This window comes from Manacus candei, unplaced genomic scaffold (genome assembly GCF_025592945.1).
Source record: "Manacus candei isolate 608988 ecotype Guabito, Panama unplaced genomic scaffold, ASM2559294v1 h1tg000050l, whole genome shotgun sequence".
Classification (NCBI taxonomy): Eukaryota; Metazoa; Chordata; class Aves; order Passeriformes; family Pipridae; genus Manacus; species Manacus candei.
Genome location: NW_026138098.1, coordinates 16212645 through 16224668, shown reverse-complemented (window position 1 = coordinate 16224668; position 12024 = coordinate 16212645). Strand labels below are relative to the sequence as shown.

General features: G+C 38.0%; 1 protein-coding gene across 4 annotated transcripts in view; it reads right to left on the bottom strand.

Moving 5' to 3' along the window:
* The window catches only part of BLNK (B cell linker), a 45675-nt gene that overhangs the window by 31806 nt on the left and 1845 nt on the right, over positions 1–12024 (bottom strand). The window contains exon 1 of one of the 4 annotated variants that reach the window (XM_051800667.1): positions 9980–10383. The exons of 2 other annotated variants lie outside the window; for them this stretch is intronic. The gene's annotated coding sequence lies outside the window, so the exon portion shown is untranslated. Of the gene's footprint in view, positions 1–9979; positions 10384–12024 lie in introns of those variants that run through there. One more of the 4 variants, XM_051800668.1, reaches the window with a different exon arrangement.

Sequence of the window (12024 nt, the reverse complement as noted above, 5' to 3'; positions counted from 1 at the left end):
GGGTCTGATACTTAAAGGGCATTCCTAGAGCCTAAATCTTTGCCCAAATTCACTTAAAAAGCAATTCAACCTATTCTTTCTAGATCCTCAATTCAGAAAAAAAAAAAAAGAGAATAATGGACAAATAATTCACAAGCCCATCTTTAACTTTTGCTGAAAACTCAAACCATTAATTTACAGCAAAATGACACAGTGTTACCGGCTGACATAAAGCAATAAATTACTTATAGGGGTGAAAAACAGGTGCACAGCAAAATGTTCCAAGATTTCCATCAAGAATGCACTACACCTACAAGAGTAGCTTGGATTATTATCTGAACTAACCAGATACATTAAATCTGGGGTGAAAAGCTCAGATGAACTTCTGCTTTTCTGTAGTATTTGTTGTTGGTTTTTTTCCTAACAGATTCAGCTGCTGGTTATGCTCGAAACATCATACACAGCCATTTTCTGCAGTTTACTGTTTCTGTATTGTGCCCCAGCTGGCACCTGGCAGTGTCTATAAATTAAAAGTAATGAGGAATGAAAAGACTGAGAGGAGATTTAAATGGTTGAGTTCTAGTTTGGGGAGAATGATTGACTTCAAGTGTTTGTGTTTCTTTCAGAAAGGCTTGCCAGACTTCAATTAGGCATACATGTAAGCAACAGTTACATTTCCTCCTGTGTTTGTTCTTTGTTAGAGATGGGACTGAAACATCAACAACAAAATCCAATTGTAGAATTATATCTGAATATTGCTCGTTGCTCAGTGCTGACATGAACATTAGCTGAAATACGGCTTTATTTTGAAAAATTGGGCTTTTTTTTTCACCTTACTGGTTGTATTCTATATTGTTATTTGGTCACTTAAAAAACCCTCCAACACACACACATACACAAAAAAACCCCACCCTGAAACTCATACCTGTAAGTACCCAGAAGAGTTTTCTTTTCATTTTATCATATTCAGGTGAATTGATTAGAGTATCATGGGTGTTTCATGAGTTTTGAATAAGACTATAGCTTAAAAGATCATTTTAATACATATTTTTTTTAAAAAAAGTGCATTTAGAGATAATCACACGCGCTGCTGCTGGTATGCTATTTTTTCCATGTAGATGGACTGAAATCAAAGCACTCCCATTTTTGCATAATTGAATTTCCTAAAAATCTGTGACTCTTATTTCTTATTTTTTTTTTTATGGAGGCATTTCATTTTCTAATTATGACTTTGTTAAATTAGAGAGTACCTAATACGTGTTTGTGCGATTTTTCTCAGTCTTTAAAATGACATAGCTCTTACAGGAGTTGTTAGAAAACTTGTTTGTTGCCTCCACACAATTTAACTTGTATCAAGCCTCTGTGAGTAAGCAGATAACCAGTGCAGTGTGTAGTGGTAAGTGTAGGAAGTCATCAACTACGGCTGATCTCCAGTTCAAGTGGAATCCCCTTTGACCCATAAAGTTGAACAAACTGCACAAACCAGTCTATCCAGTTAGCTAGAGGCTGACATTTCTCGAGGTGCCAGGTGACATAATAGGCAACAACTGAAAAGTTTGACAAAGAGCTGTCTGTCTGACTTGAGATCTTAAGGAGACAGTAGAAATGATGAGAGGCAGGCAGGAAAGTGTATGGCAAGAGGATTCTCCAAATCTTAAGGGTCTTGATTCCAAGCCTGAAGGCCGCTCCAGAGTGATGAGGAAAGGGAAGCACAGAAGGGCATTTCTACACTTAACATTTTGCCTGGATCTACGTATCTGACCAGCACTAAAATACTCTTTGTATGGCTCTCAGATACTTAAGATTATACTCCATGTAAAGAGGTTCATTGTGGGAGGGATTTATCAGAGCAGCAGCCCTGAGAGTATCTAGGAAATGGAGGCTACCATGGCCCAATGTAGACAGCTCTTGCTTCAGATACATAACTACAACCCTCTTTCTTCACAACATCTGAGTCAGGACCTCGTTACCAACTAATGTTTATCCTCTAGTGTTCTCTTGGGATGAGCAGATGAGAGAAACATTTAAGGACCTCAATCAGCAAGTACTGTAAACGAAAATAATAAGTAATGCCAGTTTTACCTTGCATTGCAGGTAATTAAAGATAATCTTTAATTTAAAGAGGTCAAACTTAAGAGTTGCTTCTTAACTACAAGCACCAACTCTTCATTCAATCTGGTTGAGAGCTTTTTATGTAAAATCAGGCTTGCAGACAAAGGTGCAGTCTGTGTCACTGCTAATCCTTGAAACATGTTTCAGCAATAGATAGATATTTTGAGATCCAGCTTAGTTGTGACAGGTATAGACTGGATGGGACCCTTTTGATCAGGAACTCACTGAAGACAATAGATTTTCAAAGTTCTGCAGATGAGAAGTTTGGAAGTTTTGGCTCTGGGTGCTTCCAAAAATTTTTAGGTTTCTTAAAATACATTAGAAATCCCACATGTTGGAGGTAATAACAAAAAAAAAAGAATCTTAAAATGAAACACTTTTTAGCCCTGTGTTGCTATTTTTCCTATCTTACCAATTTGAACCTCCAGTAATTTAGGATTATGAAATCTATTGACGAAGGGGTGACTACCTGTGTAAAGGAAGGTGGAAAATTTTACCACTGCAAATACCACATATTCTGAAAGAAGGATTTGCTGTACCACAAAATACCTAGCTGCACTCAAGGACTGGCAGAGCTGCCTTGAGATGAAATAAAATGAAACAGAACTGCCCTCTCTTTGATCTGGTCACAGCTCAGCATATGAGGAATGCCTGATGAGTGAAGGAAGGAAGCTGGGTGGACCTGGCCTGTGACACATTCCCACCTTCAAACATCAGCTGGAAGCTTTTGGCTCTTTTGCATATACACTATGCTACAAAAGCTTTCTAAAGTTAAAATAATTTTTAGAGGAGAAAAATATAAATAATATAAAGAAGAATAAAGTGTGCAACAAGCTCTCAACTCAGACGTGAGAAAAGGTAGAGAGTCCCCAGATTTGAAAAAGAGGAATCTGTCTTAATTTCAGACAGATCTGTATAATGTGGAATTCTCCCACCATTTAGACGAATTTTTGAGAAATGTTATTTATCAGTATTATAAATCTGAAGACATTTACAAATATCCATTATGTAGATCAGTGTATTATGGCTCAGACCAGTCATCATGAATGGTTCCTTACTTGCCATGACCTTTTCCTGCTCCTTGAAACAGGGAGGGATCTGCTGTGTGCATGAACAGCACAGTTCACCTCCTTGCACACAGGGAATCCAGTACTTTGTACCTTCAGTGTGCACACTGGTTGTATTTTAGCTGTACAGCTGCCTGTGTCACATGACAAGTGACAGCCCATAGCAAGTGACGCCCCTCTGCTCTCATAGTATCTTAGAGTCTCTGGAGTGGGCAGATGGGACACAACTGCTTCAGGGTGTCTGGTTGTGAGCACTTGCAGCTGGGATGGGTCCTGATAATGTTTTTGGACACAGGGCTGACTTCAGCAATGGTAGGGAGAGCTGACAAAACAAAAACCAGTTTTAAAGGATTCACAGGAAATTTTCTATATTTCAAGCATACTTATTTCTGCTTATGTGGAGGATTAGAATTATACCTCCTTACACTTCTAGTGTTTACAGGACTGTCTGAATTATCTGTTTTGCCTCTTGAAAAATCCCCATCTGTACTCACAAACCAGTTTCTTTAGTTAAAGAAGGGCAGAATTTTGAACATGATACATTCAAACAAGTCTGCAAGGGAAGCTTTGCAAGCAATATTGACACATTCAGCACTAAGGGACCCGTATATTCCTTCTCCTCCTAACATCAGTTCAGTCGTTAACTGATGACGTTTAATTGGTTTTAAAATAGTAATAAAAATTTAAAAAATTAATCCCACCGTGAATCAGACAGTTTGCACTCCACTTGCAGTTCTTATACCTTTTTGGGTACATCTCTTTCTCACTGACTGGACAACCTGTAGTTGTGTGCCTAGAAAGCCGCATTTTCTGAAGATCATTACTGTGTCCATTCACTTAAAGTAAGACTGTAGGTAGGTGTAGCACTCATTTTTATCTTAAGAAAGGCAGCATAACAGATCACATTAAAACAAAAAGTAGTTGTTTCTTGGAGGTTTTTGTTTGTTTGTTTGTGTTTTTTTTTTGTTTTTGTTTTTGTCTTTGTTTTTTCCCAAGCAAATTCAAACGCTTAGCATTGGAAACCTAGAATACAATTCAGTAAGTACAAATTTAAACTTAAAACAAGAACATCCCCCAAAATACCCACCTGCCTCAGCTATAGTTTTATAGAAAAGAACTACAAAACAGAAAATGAGGAAAAGTATACTGGAATTTGCAGAACAAAAGCTAAGTTATTAGAAGATAAAACCCACAACTCAAAGAACAGAAAATTAAAAATACAGTTACCTCTGTTAATTTTAAAAAAACACATTAAAATATGAAACTAAAGAAGGAACAGCATCCAAAGACCCCTCCTTTATGGCTTCTCACAGCACAATTATTCCACCACACCCCAGCTGGTCTTTGTTTTGTGTTTCTATTAGCCTTCAGTTTTGTAAACGGCTATGCAGGTGACCAAAATAAGAAAGAAAGCTATTGTTTCTGGACAAAGGGGAAGACTCATGCTTGCTTTTGTAGGAAGAACCTGTTGACCTAGAAGGGGATTTGTTAAAGTACCACTTGAGATTTTGAAAAACTTGAAGCTTTTATCTTGAACTATCTTCTCAAACTAATTTAACAAACAAGAAAAGGACTCCCTTTCCCTCGAAGGGCTTTTATGAATACAGTGCTCCTGATGTGATCTCTTTGGAACAACGTGGATCTTGGTGGACTGGGTGTCTTCATAAGATGTATTTTCATATTTCTGCCAGATTTGTGCATCTAAGACAAACCCAATTAAATGATATAAACAAACTGTACCCCCTTTCACCTCCCTTCCAATTCCTCAGTAGAAAGCAAAAGGAAATGCCCAAATACAGAAAGCATCTAATTCCTCTCATTGGACCACCTTCAGATTTCCATGTGAGCACAGCCCTATATCAGATGCTACCTGGAACAGTGAGAGTGAAGTCCTTTGCAACAAAATACAGGCTGGGTTGGGGCTGGTGTTTTCAATGGCTGTTACATGCATAAAGACAGAGCTGAATTCTTGAGGTGCACTCAGATAAATGACTTTAGTTGCTGCTGGTCCAAGATAGGGGGCTACAGCTCCTCATCCACTCTGGGTGCTTATCGTAACCCATCCCCTGCAATGGCCTTCATGATGGGATAGAAGGAAGTTTGGAGGTGCAGGTGGTAACCTGTGACACCAAACCATCCATTCAAGGCACCAAGCCTTTGATCTTTATCTGTAAAGCTATCTCAAAGCTGTGAAGAAAAGTTCAAAGAAGTTTGCTCGGTGGGGAGAAGTCAATTACAGCTACCTATCTGAGGAAGAGGGAACAAGGAACTGTCTTCTGCTGTGTTCATGAGATGCACACAGGGAAATGACTATAAATAATTTATAGTCATTTTGCCAAGAGTGTTGATTTCTTAAGAAGTCTCAATAACATCCTATTCTGCTCACTTCTAAATCATGCACTGTTTTGCCTAAAGGCAAACCCCATAATTAGAGCAGGTGTGTGTTGTCTACATTGTACACACAGAAGCACAGAAAGGCTAAATATTGATTATACTTTTCATCTTCATATGCCTTCTACATAATCTTCACAAAGAAGCTGTCAGTCCCTCTTGTACTACTAAGTACTAACATACACGGAGTAAATAAAAATACGTAGCATGTAAAGGCGTAATACATCCTTGACACAAATCAATCCCAACATGAAAGTGTAAGTACTTTGAGGTGACTGGGAATTCTGCATATTGAAAGAACCCGTGAAGATTTCTCAGTGGGACAAAGAAAACTAAAGCCTCATCAATGTCACCAAGTGGTGCAACTGCTTCCTCATTTTAGATCAAGGCTGAGGCTTGTTCTGAGTATGTATGGACTGTATATTAACAACAAAGGTTTCATGTGTTTAAGTTGTACGGTATTTTTTGCAATGACCTTTTTCTTTTATTTAGCAGAGAAAAGTTGACTTGATTTTTTGACTTGACAGCCAATTTTGAATATCAGAAAGCAGTGATGGACAAGCACTTTTTAGTACAACTTTTAAAAAATATAGATATTTAACAACAACTTGAAGCACTTGAGGTTTGAGCACCTCTTTGCCCTTATCCAGATCCCCCTTTATCCCAACTGGATATTAGTGATACTGTAGAGAGTACAGAAAACAATTACCTATTATAATATGTAATACGAATATTACATGTCACTTTTTGACATAAAAACTATATTTTCTGTTCTGTAACTGACCTGCTCTGTTTTGAATCTTTTTTTTAGTTAACTGATCTCCTTTTTGCAGCAGCTTTCTGGATATAAGTTAATGCAAACATATTTTGTTTGTTATAAAACAAACAAAAAGTAACCACATACAAGCCACATTCAAAAGGCTTACTCCATTTTTTCTGAAAGGTTCCCCAGCAGCAGGATGTTACTTTGAAATACAGTTCCAGTTAAAATTAACTGAGTGTTGTACCTCCCTGAAGGACTAGTACCCTACAGCCTGGTCAGTGAAGGAGAGCAAGGGCAGAAATTCAAAAGAGTTAAGTGGGCTTTTATATTTCACCAAAAAGAGGAAGCGCAAAGTCATTGCAGGGAAGTGAATAAAGACAGGATTTGGTATGGACCCAGAAAATTACCACTAACAAACACTGCTGTACTTGGGCTGAAAGTGTTTTTGCTCAAGCAACAGAAGCATTATATCCACCATGGGTGTGGGGTGGCACTGACAGGGATCTAATAGAGGCTACTCATGGATCTGTTTTGTTTTGAAGCCTATCAAATGTTGTTAAAACTTTGGAGAAGTACTTCGGTCTCTAAGTCACTTTAATAGAGCCCACACAGGCTGCCATTGAAAGAGGAAATTCCACTCTTTAATGCCCTCGGTGCTTACCCAGCTATGATGAATCATAGAACTTCCAGCTGGGAAACTAATTTCTTTTTTCTTTTGCCAATTTATATATCAGCAGGATCAGATCCAGCTTCATCACATGGTCATTGGAACTCCAGTGCCAGTGTGAGGGCGGAGATGAGGGCACGGCAAGCAGGGATGTTGGGAGGGTGCAAGAAAGGGACCTACTCTTTTGGCAGCAGCTCAGACTTATGCTAAGTTAAATTGGCTATTTAACTACAGCTCCAGTAGTGCTTCGTTGCCTCTGTGCTTCTTGCAGAGATGCCTGTAGCTTCTCTTTTTTAAGACAGAAGAATGAAGGAAACATTTAGCCATATGGTATAGCCACTTGCATTCATAGCCTACATCACCCAGTTGCCCTTGCATTAAGCTTGAAAAATATATACTCATGTTTTCATATTATTGCCTTGGGATGCATTATTGTAATTCTTTCTAAAGTATTTACTGTGTACTAATTTATGTTGATGTCATAAACCTGTAGCATTGCACATCTGGGTTTGCTTACACCTGGAAAATGAGCCTGTCCAAAATGTATATACTAAGAGATTAGGATAAAGATGCTAACAGAATTTTCAAGTGTCTTTTACCCCTCAGTCATTTATTATGACTGCTACAGAACAAACTTATTTACAGAGTATTTAAAGTCCTTTTACAGTTTACCAAAGATCTAAGATGATTCCCTGCAGCCAAATAGGAAAATACTGTCACTTTCAGCCACTGTTTTCCATCAGTTTTCCAATTCTCTTGGCTGCTGAGCACATAAAACCAGTGATATTTGCTTTCTAAAAACCATAATTGTTTATCTGTCATATTGTAACATGCCTTAGGGTACTTACACTATAAAAGATGCTATCCAAAACTAAAATTAGTCTTCTAATGCAGCAATCATTTTAAAACCCCCACAAAAACATAAGGAAAAAACTACATAGTGAGGAAAAATGTTATTTCTTTTCTAATGATTAGCGACTTCTAAATCATCTAAAAATATGATTTACACATCTGAAGATGGCTAAAGGTTACTCTTAAGTGATTCCTGAAGTCAAATTTCAAATGTTGAGGTATTTCCATTAAATACATCAAATAGAGCAAATCACAAATGTTCCTCACTGCAGTGTGCATAAAATAATGTAATACAAAGGAGAAGCGCATTTTAATCCTGAACTGTACCAGTCCAACAAATTAAAAGGAAACATTCAAATTTTTTAACTGTCAAAAATTTCAGTTAACATAGCATTGTGAACATGAAATAAAGTGATCTGAACGCTACAAGTTATAATTTTTTTTGGTTTCTTTTTGGCAAATAATTGAAATCTTATTTTTTCCCATTTTGTCCATGTTGCCATATTTTTGTTTAACATACATGTAGATCACAGTCAAACATGCTTTTCTATAAACAGTATTATAGGCAGGAAGTTCTGTGTGAGAATAAATACTGTGTGGTTATTTAATTGTTTTTTGATTATTGTTTGTTTGTTTGTGGATGGTTTTTTTGTTTTGGTTTTTCTTGTAAAAAGTAGCATGTTTCAGGTTTGAGGTTTTTGTTTGTTGGTTTGTTTTTTTTAGCTTGGAGATTGGTCCAGGCAGGATGATGTAGCTGAAAAGAAGAAAAGAAGCTTTAAAGGGATTGGAATAATGAAATGGTGCAGAGAGAAAGGAATAAAGGAGAACAAATATAGATGGGATGGAGGCTGTGCTACGCTGAAGCAAGGTCAAAAGGAGAAGCAAGAGGATTTGACTGGAGAAGTCACACTGGGAGTGAAAGAATGGATTTTTGCAGCGATATTTGGGGAAGTTTGCATTTCCTATCTCATTCCATTCCAAATTCCAGAGATGAGAGAGATTCAGAACTCTTTAAGCTGACAGAAAATTAGAAGAAATAGAGAATATACAGCTGTATCTTTTAATCGCAATCCTGTGCTTTGTATGGCAAGCTAAACCTAGCAATCCTACAGAAAACTTTTGTTTGTACTCACCAGCACAGCAAACATAGCTGGTGACCTCCTTTTCCCCCGTGCCTGTGAAATCCAACTTTGAATACTGCATACCATTGGACTGAGATTTCGTGTGACCCTGCATTCAGACTACATTTTGGTGGGCTTAAACATGGGAATGCCACAAAAGCTGCTGTCATCACAGAATGTTACTGTGCAGTGGAAAGTTATGAGGAGAAGGCAGGAGACTGCTGGAGGTGGCAATGGGTGGTGTCCTAGAAGACCTTCACAGCTGTTATGTCCTCAGGGCCTGAGGCTGGAGGCAGATTAGACTTTTGCTAGAAAGAGGAGAACACCAGATCAGGTAGAAGAGCATAAGTGAGGTGGCCATGACTTGTGAAGAGGAGACAGCGATGAGCAATTAGAAGAGGTTGGTCTGGAAAAATCTCATATGTGGAACAGTTTCTATTTGGGCTTTTAGACCACTGAACAGTGTCCAACTAACTTCATATTTGAATCATTGAAAATGATTGGAGGGCTGGAACACCTTTCCTTTGAGTAAAGGCTGAGAGCATTGGGGTTGGTCAGCCTGGAGAAGGCTAATAGCAGATATGCAAGGGTGACCCTATTGCAGCTTTTCAGTACCTGAACGGTGCCTACAAGAAAGCTGGAGAGGAAGTGTTTACAAGGGCATGTAGTGATAGGACAAGGGGGAACGGGTTCAAAGTGAAAAAGAGTAGGTTTAGATTGGATATTAGGAAGATATTCTTTACTGTGAGGGTGGTGAGGCACTGGACAGGTTGGCCAGAGAACTTGTGGATGCCCCGTCCCTGGAAGTGTTCCAGGACAGGTTGGCTAGTGGAAGATGTCCCTTGTCCATGGCAGAGGGATGGGAACTAGATGGTCCCTTCCAACTCAAACCATCAGATGTTTCTATCATTCTGTCATTTACATGGTCTTTCTTCTGGAGTCTATATAATTAATAAGAGGACGAGATGTTGAAGGTGGATGTGGGTTTGATGCCCAGTTCTGTCACAGGGAGCAGTCTTTAGCTTACTTTGAAGCTCCCGTTTCTTTCCTGCTTGAGTTTATTTTTGTTCTTTTGTCCTGTTCAAGTCCATCGATGCAATAAACTATGTTAAATTTTAACCTGAAAAAACAGATTAAGTTTCGGTTTGCAACAACTAAAAGGAACTAAAAGGAACTATTGTTCAGATATTCCCCATTTTTCTCCAAAAGCAAATGCTAACTATGATAAAGCATCCTATGCATAGAAGGTATCAGTTTACAGCTAAATATCATTCCTCTCCCAAAGGAATTAATTTTATACTGTCTACTTTAAAGAAGAAACAGTGCCAGAAAATCCTGTGGTAAAGAAAAGACCTAACAATTACAGCCAAGCTGTCTCTATCAATAGAAAATTAGTGAAGATCATAAACAGCTCCTATTTGATAGACAATTAATAGACATTCAGGCCTTAAGGAAACTCCTCTTGATTTTCACAAAATTAGGGCTTAAAACCTCCTGTTTAGCAAGGGATTTGAATACAAAATACTGCAAATAATTGGACGCACTTGTTCAATCTCAGAAAAAAAGTCAATTGCTGGTTTTTTCCGCTTGCTTTTAATTGGGAGTTATGGTTGGAGATAGTGATTTTGAGACTTTTTTCTTTTAGGGAGTGTGGGAGAAGAACTGCTGCAAATTAATGAACACAAAACTCTGCTTTTGCAAAAGTCTGTTTGCAATCTGGAAGTTGCTAACTGCATGACCTTAGGAAAGTGAAAGCATGTGGCACACTTCTGGTTCATGCCCTGGTTTGCCCATGGCTGCAATGGTGATGGAAATGATGTCTTTGAAAAGGATTTTGTGATACACAGCTGAAGGCAGCTATGAGCAGAGCATCATTATTAAGGTTGGTGGTCATAATAAAGAAAATGCAGCCAGTCTGAAAAGATGCTATGACACAGTCATATACAGTAGCTAGAAATTATTCAAATACCAGGAATCATAGGCTAATAGTCTAAGGAAGTTGAAGCACAAAAGAGCCTGCAAGTTTAGAGCTGTATCTTTTGAGTTGCTAACTTCCTGTTGCCTACTCTCCCCGATCATGAGTGAATCTATTTCTGTATATATTTATAGCATAATTTTTTTCCCTGAAGTTTAGGCTGAAATTACACTAGAGCCTGCCATGGCAGCATGGCTATTGCTCATGTATTCACTTCACACTTTACAAAACAATTCAAAGTACCAAATTATTTGTATGCACCACTCACAATAAATAACCCAGCCTCAGAATTAATTTTTTCTGAGTATAGGGAAGCAGTTAGAACACATAATGAACTCTGAGGGAATATTTGTATAATACTGTGCATGCCTTATAAGAAACACTACAGAAAAATTAATACCAGAATTCCATGGAGTTCCAGCATTCCTATCTGACTGATATTGAAGTTAATTGAGTGACTTAACTGCAAACAATTTACATACCACAACATGTTAGATGAGAGGCATGTAAGAACACTTATGTTTCTTATTGTTGCAATAAACTTAACAAATGGAATATGTTGAGAATTCAGATCTGACATAAGAGTTGCTGACACAACAAAAAGCTAGCTCTGGTAGGCTCAAATATACCCATAGAGAATAGCTGAGCTTAGCAAAGCCACATAATATCTAGTTTTTCAGGACTACACTTAAAAAAAAAAATATCAAAATATCTACTCTCAGACACTGACTCAACGGCAGTGCTTCTTTAATTTTTGCTGCTACAGAGCAGAAATTTTAAGAAAGCTGTCTTTAAAAAAATGTGAACTGTAATTACTACAGTTGAAACTATGTTCAGCAAGGATACTTCTTGGCATTTCATCTTAGCATATGGAGAAAGGTATGTTTTTAACGTAACTGTTTAGTTCATGTAACGTTCAGTACACACTCTGAACCACCTATGTGTCTTCAATACTGACAGAGCTATATTAGGAAGTCAACTACACTGTTAACAAGTCACACAGCACAAGGGGGTATTCAGCTGTGTCAAAGGAGGAGGAAAAGGCTGCCGCCATGTTGCGCTGATCTCTTCCTATATTTGCACATCTCTAAATTTAT